This window comes from Odocoileus virginianus, chromosome 19 (assembly GCF_023699985.2).
Source record: "Odocoileus virginianus isolate 20LAN1187 ecotype Illinois chromosome 19, Ovbor_1.2, whole genome shotgun sequence".
In the NCBI taxonomy this organism is placed as follows: domain Eukaryota; kingdom Metazoa; phylum Chordata; class Mammalia; order Artiodactyla; family Cervidae; genus Odocoileus; species Odocoileus virginianus.
This window is the reverse complement of record NC_069692.1, coordinates 44,285,539-44,302,157: the sequence shown is the minus strand read 5'-3', so window position 1 is coordinate 44,302,157 and position 16,619 is coordinate 44,285,539. Positions and strand designations below refer to the sequence as shown.

The 16,619-nt window shown below is 45.2% G+C and overlaps 1 long non-coding RNA gene across 1 annotated transcript; it reads right to left on the bottom strand.

Moving 5' to 3' along the window:
• Positions 1-401: 401 nt before the first annotated feature.
• Positions 402-4,338, bottom strand: LOC139029715 (uncharacterized). The gene is made up of 2 exons (XR_011481930.1): positions 3,814-4,338; positions 402-2,851 (listed from the first exon to the last, which is right to left on the bottom strand). It is a non-coding gene; the product is annotated as an uncharacterized lncRNA (long non-coding RNA).
• Positions 4,339-16,619: the final 12,281 nt, after the last annotated feature.

Genomic DNA, 16,619 nt, shown 5'->3' with positions numbered 1-16,619 from the left:
CATGTCTGACTCTTCTTAAGTATTCTCAAGAGCAACTTCCAAAATTCTGTGGTATAGGCAACTGCAAATTCTCTAATATTTAGCTTTGACCTCCTCTACATCAGAGGCTGGTTTCAACTTGTACAGTACTTTATCAAGAACAATGCAGAAATTAATGCAACATTGTAAAGCAGTTATGCTCCAATTAAAAAAATAAAAAGAACAGTGCACTCCAGGAAATAAGATGATTCATGGTTCATTTATCCTGAGGGACTTCGAGAGAAACCACAGAAAGATCTCTGCACAGTCAAAATAAGCTTTTACAAAGTCCTTTTAAAATTTTTTTGCATATTTTTCTCAGGTTTGTACTCTCAAGGACCTGTAGCCTTATAGAAACTATTTACTCTTTACAGAGAAGCCAATAATGTCCAAGGATTTTATTTCTCAGTCCAAACCATTTAGAAGAGGGGAAAGGGAATTGAAGATGCTATATGCCAACTACAAGTAATGCAATCATTGGATAGCAAAGAGAGACTGTAAAAAATAACTACAAAATTCAAAAGGCATTACAGCCTTCAGCCTACAGCCTTGAGCCTTGAAACCTGATGACACCCGAGGAACTGCTGTATTATTACATCACCATATAATAAGGGTAGGGTTGCCAGATTGAGCAAATAAAAATATAAGATGCCCAGTTCAATTTGACTTTCAAATAAGCAAGGTACAATTTGTTAGTACAAGTATGTCTCAAATATTGCCTGTGTTTATCTGGAATACAAATTTTACCGAGTGTCCAGTATTTATTTCATCTGGCGACCCTATGTAAGACAGGCACCCCAAAGTCACCAATAAACTGCGTTAGTATACAGCTCAAAAACTGTCACTAATATGATATCAGACAATGTTTCATTGATAACATCTAAGATTAAGAAAATACAAACTTCAAGTTGTCTTTGGAAAGTTAATTTGGTCAAAATAACTCAAATAAAGTCAAACATACTTTGAACAATGCATGCTCTGTTCATTACAGAATGCCAGGCTTAAAATAAAGACAGCATAAACATTGGACGAAGTGTGAAAAGCTAAAACACCTCCTCTCCCCATGGGGTGCCCCTGCAGGCTGTCCCCAGCCCCGCTGGCTGTGTGGTTTTGGAGTTCCTCCAGGCCTTCTCACGCAGGTGTCAGTTCTGCTGTCTGCTTGAGTCCGAGCCTGACCTGGAGGCGCTGTCCCTGTCGCCGTCCCTGTCGGGCTCCGGTGCCCTCTCGCGTCTGTGTCCTTGGGCTTCCATGATGCCGCCGCGAACCTTCCCGGGTGTGGCTTTTCAAGAGGATGAGATGAGGCTACACTTCCTGATATTTTGGGTCCCCTCGGTGAGCCCACTGATGCAACGGGCACTCAGCTGTGTGGAGTGAAGGAAATGAAGAAACAGGCCCTGCTCTTCCCCGTAGGAGAAGCTCTTCCAACCCCACATGCTGACAACAGCACCAACCCAGGCCAATGGGTCCAGGAGGGTCACTTGCAACCCTCCTGGCCTCTGTCAAGAGCTTCATCGGATGACCAAGAGAGTGCTAGACTTCATCTGGAAGTCACGCCCCACATTTATTCTTTGTGGTCTGATTAGTCCAAGACGTCATCTCCGTCTGAAAGGAGAGGGTCTGCATTCCTAACAGGATTTGCCTCTGAGCAGAGGGACATGGAGAGGGTCTGTGGGAACCTGATGAACAAGACGCGGCTCCCACCCTCAAAGAAGTTGGAAAGTGAAAGCCGCTCAGTCGTGTTGGATTCTCTGCAACCCCATGGACTGTCCCCCGCCCTGGCTTCTCCGTCCATGGAATTCTCCAGAAAAGAATATTGCAGTGGTTGCCATTCCCTTCTGTAGGGGATCTTCCCAACCCAGGGATCGAACTGAGGTCTCCTGCCTTTCAGGCAGATTCTTTACCATCTGATCCATCAGGGAAGCCTCAGAGAAACTTACTTCCTACTCTATATGCTTATCCGAAGATACTTTTACAAGAATTCCCTTTAACATTATTTTTTGAAAAGTAAAATATAAGTTTATGGAAATAACATCATCTCAATGATCATCAATCTGAAAATTAAAAGCCCATAACAGTACATGGTACACAGTAAACCCGTAGTGAGTGATGGTTGTTGTCATCATGCTGAGACAAACTCCAAAATTTTCCCAAGCCGAAAGTAGTAAAAGAATATAGAGAGTGTCTTATTATTCTGCAGAGGCCTGTCACAGCTGCTGGGGTCTAGTTTCTGAGACCACCTCGCCCCTCTCTTCCATCCCGTGCCTCTAGGAGGAAGCTAGGCAAGGTTCTTAATTGGTATCGTTGGGCTACAGGGTGTGCCTCACTGTGATCTCATTTAGATAGGTGAGTTCGAGCCTAGGTCGGCAATATTGGGAGGAATACAATTATTGTTTTCAGGGACCCCACCTCCCCCATGGCCATGTGCTTTCTCAGTTCACTCTAAATAAAAATCCAAGGGAGTAGTGCTAACCCCACTTTACTCTTGAACCTGCGCATGAGTGCTAAGTCGCTTTAGCCGTGTCCAACTCTGCGCGACCCCATGGACTGTAGCCCATCAGATCCCCTGTCCATGGGGTTCTCCAGGAAAGAATACCGGAGCGGGTTGCCATCCTCTCCTCCAGGGGACCTTCCTGATCCAGGGACTGAGCCGAGGTCTCATGCATTTTCTACGTTGGCAAGCAGGTTCTTTACCACTAGCGTCACCTGAGAAGCCCTGGCTCATGCCTAAAATCACAGTCTTAAATGGGTCAGAGTTGGGACTATCACCCAGGTGTGTAAGATCCCAAAGGTGTGGCCTTGCACTCCACAATGTTGACTTGGGCAGTAAAGAAACCTGGAGAGAAAGAGATGGATTAATTTAAATTTTACAAAGCATCATAATGGAAATAAGCAGCAAGTGGTCAATCAAAAAAAAAAGTGTAGTGTTCTTTTTAAGGACAGTGTAAGCAAGCATTCCAGATGACACAATAGAATGTATCCTATGACTGTTACGTTTTGTTTCCCCATGGAATCTGATCCTTGGGTACCAAGCTTTGAGAGGTGATTATTGTGGGATCACATTTCTGTTCTGAGGCAATTGTGAGATACAGGAAGTGTTAAGGAGTCACACGTAGTCCACGTGACTTATTTTTCTTTCTTAAGAAGATCTTTCATCCTGTCTTCACAACAGCCAGCTACAGATACCTAAAGTGAAGTTGCCCAGTTGTGTCCGACTCTTTGCGACCGCGTGGACTGTAACCTAGCAGACTCCTCCATCCATGGGATTCTCCAGGCAAGAATACTGGAGTGGGTTGCCATTTCCTTCTCCAGGGGATCTTCCCGACCCAAGGATCAAACCCAGGTCTCTCACATTCCAGGCATGCTTTACCCTCTGAGCCACCAGACAGATACCTAAATATCAGCCTAAATAATATTAACCACATTTTTTACTTAACTTGCTAACAGGCAGCTAAATAGAAATTCAGGTTCCTTTCATTCCTCCTGATTGCTTGCTATGTAGGATGCGGCCCAACGATAAGAAAGTCTGGCGTCACCTGCGTGCACACCGGAGCTACAGCGGCATCAAGATCTGCCTTGTAACAGGCCCCCCGTGATTCAGGGGCCCGGGACGCTGAGAAGCCCTGCCCTGGTTCACGTGGCCCCTCCCTGGGAGGTGCGTTACAAGCACCGCGCCACGGTCCTCAGGTGCACACCAGAGCCTCCTCGAGGCCACAGGGATGCTGAGATGGTGGAGACACGGCCCCTGTGGCAGGAAAGAAGAAAAGGAGGAGGTCCAGGCGATCCGAAAACGCTCACCTGGATCAGGGAGAATTCCTGGACCTGGGTGTCTTTCTGCTCGTGAAAGAGTGGAGTTCAGAATGGCTTTCAGTACAGACAACACGCCTGAAGGCTGTGTTTGCTTTTCAAGAGACGGGAACTCCGGAGAGGGGCGAGGAGGAGGAGAAGCGCGCGCGCATCTCCCACGCTGCTGAGCGGTTCCCTCCTCAGGGGCCCGCCCTCTGCAGCGGCCCCGCAGAGCCGTGAGGCCGCGAGGCCCCCGAGAGCCCGCTCACTCGCTCCTCTACTGAGTGACCTCCGTACGCGCATCTCGGCGCCAGCCGCTCCAGCTTCCCGTAAAGACCGACCGGCCCGCCTTCCCGGAGCTCTCTCGCAGCTGTGTGTGGACAGTTTTACCCGAATCTGCGGCCGTGAACGGAGGCTGCGGCTTGCCGTTTGAGAGGAAAGGGCTAATTCTGCTCCGGTTTTCTCTCCTTTATAGATTCTGTAACATTACTTTCATGGCTTGAGTGTTCCTCTCAAGAATTGCTTTAGCACGCAAGATGCAAGTGTACCAGTAGGAGACAGCTACTTTCTTCAAAAGTGGAAATGGTCTCAATAAAAAAAAAAAAAAACACAGAAACGAAACCTGAAGCATTATCTGCCATCCAACAATATTTCTTCTAAAGTTAGGTAACTCACCATTCTAGACCGGGTTCCTTATCACTGTTACTCTAAGTGTGGTCTGTGGGTTTGTTCCCAGCCACCGCAGGAAAAGTGCAGATATAGACAATGATGGTTTAGAAACTTTTAGAGCAATTCACATTGTTACAACATGCACAGCATCTCTGGAGGATCAGTCTCATTGAACAGGGTGCTGTAGATTGAATGTTTGTGCTCCCCCCTCCTCACCCAAAATTCACATGTTAAAACCTAATTCCTAATGTAATGGTCTTTGGAGGCATTCCTCTGGGAGCTGGCTAGGTCATGGGGGCAGAGCCCTCGGGAATGGAATTAGTATCCTTCTAAAAGCCCCAAAGAGCTCCCTTGCCTGTCCTACTGTGTGCGGACACAGAGAGAAGGTACTGTCTGTGAAATGGAAGCCTTGAGCTTGGACTTCCCAACCTCCAGAACTGTGAGAAATGTTTGTTGTTTTTAACCCACCCAGCGTATGATGTTTTGTTATAGCAGCTGAACAAACTAAGACACAAGGTCTAGTTCGGGCGTCGCACTGGGATGGCTGAGTGACATGTGACACATCTTCCTATGAGGCATCCCAACACATGTGTGAGGTTTTAAGTTTATGTGTCCACTGTCATCCCAAAGTGTATAAATTCCAGAATTCATCTTGTCCACTGGTTTATCAAGGAAAATTTAAATTTAAAATTAATACTGATCTTTTAACTTTAAAAGACCAGTTTTGGAATTGACTACTGATGAAGGATTGAAAGTGAATGTTGAATACACACTATCATGGATTTCATTTTAGACAAAAGTAGAAAATGAACATCCAGAGCTTGCAGAACTGGCTTTATTTTTCCTTTCTCATGAACCTACCTCTGTAAGACTGGTCTCTCTACTCTGAATGTTATTAAAACATAGAGGGACTTCTCTGTTGGCCCAGTGGTTGGGACTCCAAGCTTCCACTGCAGGGGGCATGGATTCGATCCCTAGTCAGGGACATAAGATCCCGAATACCTTGAAGCGTGACAAAAGATAATAGGAAGAAACTGCTTAAATATACATGATCCCCTCTTTGTGGTCCTTTCATCTATTCAATCTAGATTAAATAAATTAGTGAGCAAAAAGCAAGCTCACCTATCACATGAATAAATATTAATATACAAAATGTTTGTTTCAAATACCCATATCAGCATTTACCATGGAGAATTGCTATTTTCCTCCTAATTTTTGTTTCATCACAACTGTGGAATGACAAAAAAGCACTGAAGCTAAACTATTAATTGCCTGTCCTCAGGTGTGCAGTGAACAGTAGACACATTTTTGTGATTTATTTTTCCCTGTGTTTTGTTTTTTGATTATCTCAATTATATATGCCTGTTGAATCTAATAAAATATATAGGCTTGTGTTATATATTTTCTCTTTTTTATTTCTTTTTTCTATTAATTCATTTTTTCTTATATTTCCAAATGTACTGATCCACCTAGATTAGAAGGGAAAACCTGGTTCTTCATCTCAGAGTTTGAGAAGAACTTCTGCATAGTAACCTGTGTGTTAATGACTACTGGCAAGCCCAGCTCATGAAAAAGAATGTTGTTAATATTAGCTCATATGTGTATAGCATTGGCTACCTGCCAGGCATGTCCTGGATGCTTCACAAGTATGAACTAATTTGCTCTTACCTTGCGAATTAGGTGCTGTTGTATCACCATGTTACTGTTGAGAACACAGGTTCAGAGAGGTTGAGTCCCTTGTTCAGGGTCACACAGCTCTAAAGCAAAGCCTAGTTCCAGAGTCCACGCTCTGATCCACAGAGGGATGCAACCCAGCTGTCGTAGTCAGAGCCCTCCACTAAATAACTATGAACTTATGTGAGTCGTTTAACTCGTGAGGGGAAAAAAAACACGGGCGCATTAGAAAAGACAACAAAAGCTCCAGTGCAGAGTCCCTCCCAGGTCTCAGGCATTGAGTTAAATGCTTTCCAGGCGTGATCTCAATGTCTCCTGAGGGCGGGGTGCTGGAGGAAATGGCTTAGGTAGTAGTGGAGATGACTTGGTGGTGTATGGGCAAGGCAGAAGTCCGGCTGCAGCACATAATGAGAAACTTCCTTCTTCAAGTCTGTGACTCCTGCTGATCACGTCTGGGCAAGTCTCCTTGGTACAAGTCTTACATGACTTTCTCACATTGGCTTATTCCTTTTTGTTCCACAAGGAGAGCAGGACTGAGCTGAGCACCTTCTCTGGAAGCAAGATCTTTTTTATTTCCACTGCACCTTCGATTTAGGGCAAGTCATTCTCCATTGATGATAAAGATGTAAAATTTTCTTTCAAAATGTCTTTAAGTTTCAAAAGTGAGCTTTGGAAAAATACAGAGAGGATAATGATATAGTTCTTACATGGACTTAGCAAAAGTTGTGATGCATGAAGTTTGACAAACACTTCCTTATCTTTCAGCAATCTGGGAAGACAGGTACAGTTCTCCGTTTATAGGTAGGAGATCTGAGGTTCGAAATGTTCAGTGAACTTCTGCAGGCTATGCTATAGGAAGGTGACTGTTGGGATCTAAACGTAGAAATGTCTGCATCCAAAATGAGTGCCCTTCCCTGTTAGGCACGCTGCCTGCCTTAGAGGCGATCGCGCTTGCCTCCTCCTAGGACTGTGGCTCAGAGCCCTCCGATTGTATTTCACGATCTAAACCAGCAGTTCCCCCTGTGTGCGCCTTTCTGCTGGTCCTCCGGAAAGGTGGTCCTCTGGATCCTTTCATTTTAACACTAAGATGCTGCTTATCTCTTTTGCTCCTGTTCTCTCACAAGTGTGCAAGGAAGGTCTTCCCGAGGCTGCAGGGCATGTGCTGTCAGGACATACTGACTGTAGAAGCAGATAGGAGAATCCAGCTGCCCCCAGTTAGGCCAGACATGAGAAGGACGGACAAACATGTAAAACAATGCCGTCCTTTTCATGACATCTTTTTAACTTGCTGGCTTGTTTTAGAAAACGCAGCCATGTTTTGGGTTTTTTTGTAACTTTAAACTTTATTTTGTATTGGACGGCATGGCAGCCCACTCCAGTGTTCTTGCCTGGAGAACCCCATGGACAGAGGTGCCTGGCGGGCCACGTCTATCGGGTCGCAAACAGTGGAACGTGACTGAGTGAGTGGCAGACACGTAGCCAGTTAACAGTGCGGTGGTTTCAGTGAGCAGCGACGGGCTCAGCCGTACACATTTTCATTTTTTACGTTGGAGTAACTTACTTCACCGTGTAGTGTTGTTTTCTTCCGCACTGCGCCGTGACTGAGTTATGTGCATACACACGTCCCCCCGCCTTGGGTCTCCCTCCCACCTCCCGATCCCCGCCCCTCGAGGTCAGGACGGAGCCCCCGGTGAGCCGCCTGCGAAGTTCTGCAGCGGGGCCCTCGATCTGCGCGCCCGCGATCTGTGCGTACTTCTCGCCGCGCCCTGTCGCTGTGTCCCGCCCGCCCCGCGGCCTTGCTCCGTGTTCACGGCTCTGCTCTCTGCATCTCCACGTCTATTCCTGCCTGCACACGGCGTCATCAGGACCGTCTTTCTAGATTCCACACATATGCATTATTGTACCACATTTGTTTTTTCTTTCTGACTTACTCTATATGACAGACCCTGGGTTCATCCACATCACTACAAATGATTGAGTTTTGTTCCTTTTAATACAGATGTTTTAAATTTAAAAAAAAAGTGATGTTAACGTGTAGTAGGTTTACTGTTCTTTTTAAGTGAATAACTACACGTTTATACATCTTAATTTTGAATGCACTAAACATCAGAATGTACTAGATAGCCCCCATAAACACTTTTTGGGGGCCGTCAAGAGCATAAGGAGGTCTTAGATGGAACGTATGTGGTGGGATAATATTTTTAAATATTAATGGAAACTTTTCCCCCCAATATTTCTTCTATTTTTTTAAAGCCAGTTACAACAAACATATTTTTACGTTTTCATCTACCGCCCCCCTATTCCCCTCCTCACCCACCCATTCTTGTCTTCTCATGGCTTAATCACATTCTGGTTTTTCCCCCAATATTTTTACCCTTCCTTTCCTCCCCTCTCCATTTAAGTAGGTAATTGTGATTCGTGGCTTCAGGGGAGGGACCCTGCTGGATGGAAAAGCAGAAATAGGGACTAGCTTTTGTCAAAGCTGAAACCTCCTAGGGAAGCTCTCCTAGGTGCTTTGAGGCCGGAATATCAAAATACAGCAAGTGCCAGTGAGAAAACTTAATAGCGATATTGAGAGAGGGCAGTTTTCCCAGGACGAGGAAAAATATTTCTCATCTCTTTAGGGTGGGTGTGGGAAGAACAAAGACAAAAAAGAGATGAGGAGAACTGAAAGAAGACGGCTGAAGAGGCCAGGGAGACGGAGAGCAGGCCCTGCTCGGAGGGCGCATCTTCCACTGCCCTGGAGCCCTGTGGAAGCTGGAAGGGTCACTGCCTAAACCCAGCGTCGCTGAAGCCACTGCCCCTCCATCCTCATGACCGTCCTCGGGAGTGACACATTCTGATTCCCCCAGCCGGGACACCCGCACACCCAAAAGGTCTCTGGACCATCAGAAGCCCAAGTGGGGGGTGCCTGGGGCTCCGGGTGCCTGGAGGGATAATGGGGGGCCAGGTAAGAGATAACAGCTCTGGGCCCTGTAATTGCAATGTCTGATTGGAGTCAGCTGCAGACCGCCCTGAGCTGGAAGAGTAGTTTTTGCAAATTTTAGGAGCACCAAACATACCTGTTGGCTGGTAAGCAAATAAGAACTTGAGTTCTAGCAGAAACTGCCAACCGATGGCCATGTCCTTGTGTTTGACCCCCAAGTGGCTGTTCTTGGTCCAGCACAGGGGATTTTCTTAGCTGGTTGGTCTGTGCTCATTAGATGCTCTGGGAGGAGTTCACGCACCGTCCAGGGCCCCCGTCCTCTCTCCCACTCAGGCCCTGCACTCTCCAGCATTCCCTGCCAGGCCCCTGAGGACATCTGACTTTTCTGAGCTCTGCAATACGCGGTGAGTGATCTATAATAGGAGGACTCCTCAAGGGGAAACCCTGAAACTACATGGAACTGTGAGCCTCTGCATTTTTCTGAGGACAGCATCTACGCTTTTATCAGCTACACAAAGGACTCTCTGATGCCCAGGTTAAAATCCTGGCCACTGTTTACTGGCTGCATGACCTTGTGCATGTCACTTAACCCGTCTGTGCTTCGTTTTCCTCATCTGAAAGTGGGGTTGTTAATAGGACTTAGCTCTCAGGGTTGATGTGAAGATAAATGAGCTGTGTGTGCGCTCAGTCGTGTCTGACTCTTTGTGACCTCATGGACTATAGCCCTCCAGGCTCCTCTGTCCATAGAATCTTCTAGGCAAGAATACTGGAGTGGGTTTCCATTCCTTCTGCAGGGGATCTTCCTGACCCAAGGATCAAACCCTTGTCTCTTGTGTCTCCTGCATTGACAGGCAGATTCTTTACCGGCTGAACCACCAGAGAAGCCCATATAAAGCACCTGGAATGGAAAACCCTTCAGAGATGTTGACGAGCATTATCATCAGGGAGGTGGACTGTTGTGGGTTGGGTGGAAACCCAGTATCAGGGGGTCAGCCTAGAGCAGAGAGATGAGTGAGGGCCCATCTTCAACATGTACCTGTGCAGCTCTCGGAACTCACTCATTCGGCACACGGTCCAACACACTGGGGACAGACGAGGCCTCTCTGCGTGCGTCCAACACGGCTGCCAGCAGCTCGGATGTGTGCCTCTCTTGTCCTGGGAAAGATAAGGATCTGCGGGTGGCAGTCAGAGGGACCTGGAGCCATGATCTTGGAGACTGCCGTTCTGCCCTGGAGACCAAGGCTGCCTTAGCTCTAGGCTCAAGACCCACAGCTGGACAGCCCAGGGAGCAGAGAGCGTAGCAGAGTCCACCAGAAACTGGAATCCTGTCCACCACTTTCTAGCTGAGTGTGCTTGAACAATTCACTGTAAGCCTCCCTAAGCCAGAGCTTCCTCTTTTGAGAAATTGAGGAATAATATGCCCACTGTAACAATTCGATAATATAACATAAACAAACACTTAGCAAGGGCAGAGTGCTCAGGAAATGGAACCAGGGTTCTGGCAAAGTGTGTATTCCCGAGGCAGGGCTCATGGAGTCTCGGAGTCTAATGGGATGGGGATCCTCAAAGAACAAAGGGGAGACAGCCTTAAACATATCTTCCTTAGCTCCCCAACCGGGGATCCAACCGTGCTCCCTGCCCTGGAAGCCTGGCGTCTTAATCACTGGACCACCGGGACAGTCTCTCCTTTCTCTTCCTGATGATGTAACGGAAACAGCTGACCCAGCCCAGCTTTGCCTCATTTTGTGGTTGAAATGCAGCATATTGGAGGTTCCTGTTCTCAAACCCAAGTTCCCAGAAGAGGAAATTTATTGGCTAGCTCCTGTAACATACTTGGACCTGCCACTGTCAACCAAAGGTGTGTATATATGGGGTGGGAGAGGGAGGAAAAGAGGTGAGTGTTACGGATACAGAGGTTCAGCCAGTTCATAGAAGAAGAAAGCCAGATGGCTCAGGGACACCTGAAAAGAGACTCGTCTTCACTAACATTCAAAGAAATGCAGATTAGTCAGCAATGAGAAGTGCTCATTTTTTTTTTCTTTTTTGACATCATTTGGCAATTATGAAAAATAAAATTATAGGAAACTTGTGAAGAGCATAAAGTGATACGACTTCTGGTTTGCTATTGGACATCATGTTGTCATATTTTTTAAGTTAATTTTTACTGGAGTGCAGTTGCTGGGCAATGTTGTGTTCGTTTCAGACACACACACGCACGCGCCAGCCCACCCTTTCGGACTTCCTGCCCACGCAGGTCACCACGTGCGTAGAGCAGAGTTCCCCTGCTACACGGCAGGTCCTCACTAGCTGTTTATTGTGTACACTGTATCAATGGCATATGTGTTCTCATATTTTAAATGTACATAAACTTTAACCCCGAAAGTTCAGTTGCAGGAATTTATCCTAAACAGAGAATTAGAACATGCCCGGGCATATATACATGTGTGTACGTATGTGTTCACACATATGTAGGGCTCCCCTGGTGGCTCAGTTGGTAAAGAATCCGCCTGAACGTGGCAGACTCGGTTCAATCCCTGGGTTGGGAAGATGCCCTGGAGAAGAGAATGGCGGATAGCAACCCACTGCAGTGTTCGTGCCTGGAGAATCCCCAGGGACAGAGGAGCCTGGCGGGCTATAGTCTAAGGGGTTGCAAAGAGCCAGACACAACTGAGCGACTCAGCCCAGAGTGAGCATGTGTATATAGATGATAGTCAGGTAGATGCATACGCACACAGGCATGCTGAGTCACTTCAGTTGTGTAGAACTGTTTGCAACCCTATGGATTGAAGCCCATCAGGCTTCCCTGTGCATGCGATTTCCCAGGCAAGAAAACTGGAGTGAGTTGCCATGCCCTTCTCCTGGGGATCTTCCCGACCCAGGGAGTGAACCCACCTCTCTTGTGCTTCCTACATGGGCAGGCAGATTCTTTACCACTAGTGCCACCTGGGAAGCCCATATATAGGTATTTATTGCAATATTTTTAATATTTAAGAAAACTTAGACCATAATAGATGCCCTTCAGTGGAGGGTAGAGGTGATGGTATAATACTACTGAGAGGTTGTTATAAAAGGCGAGGTACAAGCCAACCACAGAAGAGCATAAACAATGTGATTTCATTTTTGTCAAACACACCGTATATGATACACACTGCACATACTACCTTAGAAATATGTCTGCATGCACACGATATGCATTTGCCTGTGTATGTTTGTGTATATTATGTAATATATAACAATTACATGTTATTTGTAGTATGACAGTTACATATTGTGTATATATATATGTATATATGTATATACATTTACAGATGGTGGCACTTAGTGCTGAAAACCCACCTGTAAATCCAGGAGATGTAGGAGATTCGGGTTTGAACCCTGAGTTGGGAAGATCCCGTGGAGCAGCAAATGGCAACCCACTCCAGCAGGCTTGCCTGGAGAATCCCATGGACAGAGGAGCCTGGACGGTTATGGCCCATGGGGTCGCAAGAGAGTCAAATACAACTGAAATGACTTAGCACAGCACACATAGGTATCTGTAGGGATAGATATAAAACTAATCATTGTGTCCGTCTCTTGGAATGAATAGAATTATGGAAAGCCTTCACTTTCTGCTTTATCCATTTTTATATGATTGAACATTTTAAAAACAATCTTGAATTATTTTTATAGCTAGATAAAAAAATCTAGTAAGATACTTTATTTCAGGGGGTAAAGAGAGTATAGATTTTTATATAAAAGAGAAACATTTGATATTTTGAAATTAAAGAAGGACAATACAAATCCAATTTCCCAGTGGTAATAGGAGGAGGCCACACAAGCTGCCCCTGCCCGGGGCCTGGGATTACGGACTGAGGGCTTTTCCTCGGGTGGAAAGGAGAAAAGTCAGCTTCTGCTGGTACCACGGAGTACATTAACTGTCTTGTTGGGGGATTTTGGCTCACCCACAACCCGAGGGATCTTCCCCCTTCTTCAGCAGATGAATTCAGGAACATAATTGAGTTGAACTTTTCAGCTCAAAAAATATAGTTTTGTATTTACAAATGAAAAGAGGAGGAAGGCAGTAAGTGGGGAGAACTGAGGTGTATGGTTAAGTGAGGGGTCCGATACAGAGAGAACCAGAGGCCAAGCTGGGAAAAGTGAAGGTGACCTGGTTCAGTTTCAGGGACATGTTTATCTGCAGTCCGGCACAGATTGGTGTGGGGCCTTTGGGTCTGTTTTAAGGCACTTGAATAGGTTGGGAAATTGAAACTCCTACTGGGATTATTATTACTCTTTAAGTGTTTCCCTTCAGATTCTTCCTTTTCTGATGGGAACATGCTAAGTATTAAAAGAGGCCATTGTGGGAAGTGGGGAAAGATAAATTAGAAGTTTGGGATTAACATACGTACAATACTATATATAAAATAGATAACCAACAAGGACCTACAATATAGCACAGGAAACTCTACTCAATATCTTATAATAACCTAATATGGAAGACAATGTAAAAATAGAATATATATTTAATATATACATAACTGAATCGCCTTGCCATGTGCCTGTAACCAACACAACATTGTAAATCAACTATATTTCAATAAAAGTGTTTTAAAAATCCAACCCAACAGAAACAAATAAATAAATGGAAATGAAAGAGCCACTGTAATTTCTTTCAATGTCATAGTGAATTTCAGTGGGAGAAAATGAATCTTGCTGAGCAGGCCACTTGACAAGAATGCCTCAAGTTCACACACGGCAGGAGAGCTGTATTAATTTGGCATAGATAGAAAACAGTTTCAACGAACACAGTCTTTTGTCCACTGTTTGTAGTAGGCAGTTCACCAATAATGCATTTTAGAGCACTGTTCACCAGTGGCATTGGAAGTCAATTTCACCATATTACTGTTTCAAACCTCTAACACCTCGACAGGCAGACTCTTGGAGAATAAGACCCATTTTCTCCTTCTCCTTTTCTTTTTGAATTCCACTCTAAGCAAGAAACATTTGCTTAATGCCTACCTAGGGACTTCAACGTTGCTAGCTCATATAACGGCCTTCCAAAAACGTCTACAGTAATGGGAATGTTGGGGATAATATACCCTCGGCCATACCGCAAAGACAGCTTTTTGAATGATTGTTCATATAAAACCTGCCAGATTGCTGATATTAGCATTGGTCATTCCTTACATTATGAGATTTTGAAGATGAAAATAATAACTGGAGGCAGCAGGAGCTGGCAGGTCATCTTGATCAGCTCCCTCAGGTAACATATGATAAAATGAATCTCTGAGAGAGCAGGAGCGTTGTCTAGTTTCATGACTAAGAAGTGGCAGAGCTGTTTTTTTTAATTCCAAATCCCATGCTGTTATTATTACGGCTCGGCCTGCCTCTCTCAGAGCAAAGTCTGTCTCAGAAATGCAGACATTCCCTTCTCCCTACCCACGTTCCTCACTGGAGCCTTCGCCCCACTCCTCACCCTGGGGGGAGCGGCTCCTACCACCGGACTGCGCCCCACCAGTCAGCGACTGACCCGGGGACAGGCGTCTGACCTCAGCTGGGCTGAGCGGACGCTCTCCCAAGAATTTGGAAGAGGGACAAAGAGGCTGCGTCACTGCTGTGAGCAGCCAAGCTGCAAGGTCATGGCCAGCGGGTCTGCCACAGCGCCCCAGGCCTCGTCCTGATGGGTGGGGGGAAGCTGCGAAGTCATGAGTCAGCAGAAAAGGCCCACCTGCAAGGGATGGAGCAGGTGCCCTGAGGCAGAGAGAGACACCGTGCATGTCTGCGGGCCAAGTCGCCTCAGACATGTCTGACTCCGTGTGACCCTAGGGACCGTAGCCCGCCAGGGTTAGCTGTCCGTGGGATTCTCCAGGGAAGAAGACTGGAGTGGGCTGCCCTGCCCTCCTCCAGGGGCGCTTATCGACCCAGGGATTGAACCCACCGCTCTTACGTCTCCCGCATCGGCAGACAGTTCTTTACCACTAGCATACCTGGGAAGCCCAAAATAAGAGACACTATGTACCTCCAAAGGTAGAGGAGAGACACAGGGAGAAAAAAAATCGACATAATCCCCTGTTGGTCCCCAAACGCTCAGCTTTATCTCCTGCAGTGGCTTATTGTAACCCCATAATGAACTCTGCCTTTCAATCAATCCTCTTTTGATTTCAGCTAAGTGGAGCTCTGTTCTTTGCATCTAAATTTTTCCTAAGACATTCCAATTCATCATGAGTGTATTTTTGGGTGAAAAGACTGCTCTGTTTTTTATGAAGATTATGGAAATTGAAGTCTTATCTCAAAACCCACAACGGAATGATTGGTGTTCTGCATTCTCTTCATTAATTATCCAGACCCAAGAGATGACGCTTTCTAGGTGAATAATTTCCAGAATTTCTGATGGAAGTTAGCCCAACTTTGGGTTGTCCCTCAAAATATGCTAGAGTTGTTCTGTCCAGAATAGAAATCTTACTGGAGTGTGTAGCTACCACCTTGGGAAGATATGTCAGGACTTCCTAGAGTATTTCCATTTAAAGTTTCCAGTGCTTGAGCCTGTTTCCTCATAAGGAAAACTTCCTTTAGAGGTACTTATAACCCAACATTGACCCAGCCAGGAAGTGGCCATATCTGTCACAGGGATATTTGTATGATCTAAATAATGGAAGGCGCCTTTAAAAAAATTCTACTTATCTTTCTAAAATTCTTAAAACTAATATAAGTATAAAATAATGGAGAAATGATTGAGTACTTTAGGGTTCATTATATATAGTATATATGTATACTGTGTGTATATATATATATACTCATATATAGAATATATATATTATAATTGTGTGATCTCAAATTATGGAAAGAGCCTTTAAAAAAATTCTACTTATCCTTCTAAAATTCTTAGAACTAATATAAGTATAAAATAATGAAGAAATGATTGAGCACATTAGGGTTCATCATATATGGTGTATATATATACATATACTCATATATAATATATATCTGATAGAATGCTATACAGGTATTTAAAACAGTATAACTAGCAAGATTAAACATGGAAAGATATTTATGGTTCAGCAAACAAAGAGCAGAATACAAAGTCGTAAGTATCGACCACGTGAAAATAGATGCACATAAAGGACATTTTTCTTTCTTGATAGTCTTCAACAAGGTAGTTGAGGCAGCCCCAACCAACCCCTAGATCTTGGTATTTAAGATGAAAATCTATTGGGCATTTCTCCCCAGGATGATTTTGGCTAGGCAAAGTTGCTGGCCTGGTTCAGGTCCTGCATTTTTCCTTACATTGACCTGGTTCCAAGCCTTGTGCTGGTATATTTTTCAGCCTGTCTGTAGCACTTCCAAATGGCGTGAACTCCTGATGATGGGGAGTTCTCAGTCTCTCTGGGCAATGACTTGAGACCTTTTGCTTTTCACCACATAGATTTCAACAACTTTTAGACTTGGATTGCTTTTTGTTCTTTTTTTTTTTTTTTTTTTTTTTACTATTTCTCAAAGCTGTGACAGGTGGAGATGTGACTTTCCTTCGATGTGCTAATAACTTCCGCGAAGTTTCTGGGAATAGCCTCCA